Below are 2,550 nucleotides of genomic sequence, written 5' to 3'. Positions count from 1 at the left end.
TTGCGGGTGGCAATGTCACGGCAGTTGGGCGATATTTTTAAAATCAGACATCTGAAATCTGGCAAGAAATTGCTGTTTTTATCCCCTAGTCTCGCACTCTCCAAGCAGTGAAAAGATCACGTTTTACAAACAGAAGTTGTTCATAATAATTTACATTTTATATGCTGTTATATACCATCGTTTTTTCTTGTCCAAAATTGTGAAAAAAACGATATCGATTTTTATGGGATGCAGGAAATTTCGTTGCTTTAAAAGACATTTTCTGCAATGTTATTTTATTATTGGCTTGGTATGAGCTCAGCTAAAGCTGAATGTTTAATGAAGATTACTGGAATTGTATGCAATTGTGCAGGCAGCGGCTATTTTTGCATTAATCTGCAAATTTTAACCCCCAAAAATGGTTTCTAGCTCAACAGGTTCAAAAGTTATTAAAAATGCAACAACGCATGTTGCTGTGCAGTGGAATACCCATCATAAAGACTGACGTCCTGTTCCCTATTGCTATATTGGTGAGTTAAACTGGTACTAATGAGGTGCAACCAATGTCCAGACAGTGTAAACAAGCATAAAAATGTCAAAATAAGGAAGTAGTATTATCATAAAATATATTTTGAGGTGATGGAAGGATGCTGGGCAAGGTAAGCTCCTCCGTTAGAGCAGTGGAGCGTCGCCCGCCAAGTAAAATGACCCCAAAAGCCCCTACTATATGGCAAATAAAATTGTAACAACGTTTATTTATTACCATTTTATTTTTCATGCCCACGCCCCGAACCGAGGGGTCAGGATGGGGCGGGGCTTGCACAGTGACAGCAGCAGGGAGGAGGGTGGACTGATTGAGCACTTTTCAAAGTGCGCAGGTCCCTTTGGCTGGTCGTCTTGTGAAGGCCAGCCAGTCATGCACACTTTGAAAGCTCTAACCCAGCTGTCTTACGGCAGCTGACTCAGAGCAAGTGCAGGGCTCCAGTGTCTTCGGAAACGGTGAGAGAGGCCGCTTCTTCCAATTCTGGCACCTCTCTCACGCTGGTGAGAAAGTGCCAGGATTGGTTAATGCAGTTGGCTGGGGCTTGTCTGAACACCGGACTGCTGCAGGAGGAGCAAATGATGCGAGGAGGATGCCGTGTCATTCATGTAAGGTAAGTGGACTTTATTTTTTATTATCTTTTTATTTGCAGTTTAGTGCACTTCCCACCACCCATTTACCCACACCATTACGCTCAGTAGATGCCAGCCACTGCTGATGCTGGCTGAGTCCCAGCTCAAGCCAGATCTAATTCTGATGTAGGCACTAGGTTTAATGCATTGAGGTTAAGTAATCTTGGTGAGTCAGGGGAGCCTGTCAAAAGTAAACCTGTATATTGTACCTGTAGTCGTCATAGTGAGGGTCATTTTAGATATTAATGTATCCCAGTCTGCTGCATGTGATCTATGCCTCCTCTCATGGATGGAGAGTTGGCTAGTATGTGTGAACTCTTGTCTGTTCAAAGCACAAAATAAGCATTGGCAAAGCCAATTGTATTTGCCTCTGCAAAATCTATTGGGTTTGTCAATGTTCTTTTAGATGTTGCACAACATGGCTCAAAGAGAAAACAAAAATGAAAGCTATGTGACGTGGCCAGCACGACCCCGGTGGAAGGTGGGGGTGAAGAAAAATGGAGCTGCAGGAGTTTGCAGTGGAGGGATACTGGTCACCAAAAGCAGTATTTGGTCCTGGCTCCACGGCAGGATGAAGCCACGAAGCCCAGCAGGAAAACAGATGTGAGGAGTAGGAGCTAACCAATAGGAAGCAAGGAAATGGGAGTGACGTGGTAGCCAGCTGATGGTAAGCAAATAAAATTAATGGGCAGGTTCTAAGCTCTTTTAAGATTTTTCTTTAAACACAAGAGACTTTCCAAGCATATCGCAAGCGGTACGCAGTGAAAATATAAGAACACATTACGCGCGGAGTGTCGCCTTTGTCAGTCCTAAGCATTAAATGTGCCAAACAGTGTGGTGAAACAAAACAACTCTCTATTCCCCGCCCTGCATCCCTACCAGCCCTTAGCAATCGGCATTCTAGAATGGTGTTACGTTTGATGACTTCAGATAGGGCTTGAGATTATCGTATTCACCACAGGTGCCCTCTGAACCGTTGTTGTGGTATGCAGCACAGGATCTTTCTTTCTGTTGGGATTGTGCACAGCTTTGTTGCTTTACATATAATCTTTCAGCATGTGCAGCAGGTGAACACCATCTGACTGTGCCCTCTGATGTGCACATTTAGCAAGAGGAATTGCTGGTTCATGTGTAAAACTTGATATAATACTGTGAGTTTCCTGTCTGCTCTTTTCATATGAAACATAGTGCTGCATTGTCTCTGCTGTTTTTAGCTACATGCTTGGTTCGAATCAGTGCACAGAAAACATATAACCGTCTCTGAATGTACACAGTACTTGTTGATCGAACCCTGATCAACTACTCCTGAAAACACGTTGACATCGAAGCATTGGTGGTTCAGTGGTAGAATTCTCGCCTGCCACGCGGGAGGCCCGGGTTCGATTCCCGGCCAATGCA

General features: G+C 44.0%; 1 non-coding gene across 1 annotated transcript; it reads left to right on the top strand.

The window, feature by feature from the left end:
- Window positions 1-2,479: 2,479 nt before the first annotated feature.
- On the top strand, window positions 2,480-2,550 carry TRNAG-GCC (transfer RNA glycine (anticodon GCC)). Its single transcript has one exon. It is a non-coding gene; the product is annotated as a tRNA-Gly (tRNA).

This window comes from Lissotriton helveticus, chromosome 12 (genome assembly GCF_964261635.1).
Source record: "Lissotriton helveticus chromosome 12, aLisHel1.1, whole genome shotgun sequence".
Lineage (NCBI taxonomy): Eukaryota > Metazoa > Chordata > Amphibia > Caudata > Salamandridae > Lissotriton > Lissotriton helveticus.
This window is presented reverse-complemented; position numbering and strand designations above follow the sequence as displayed.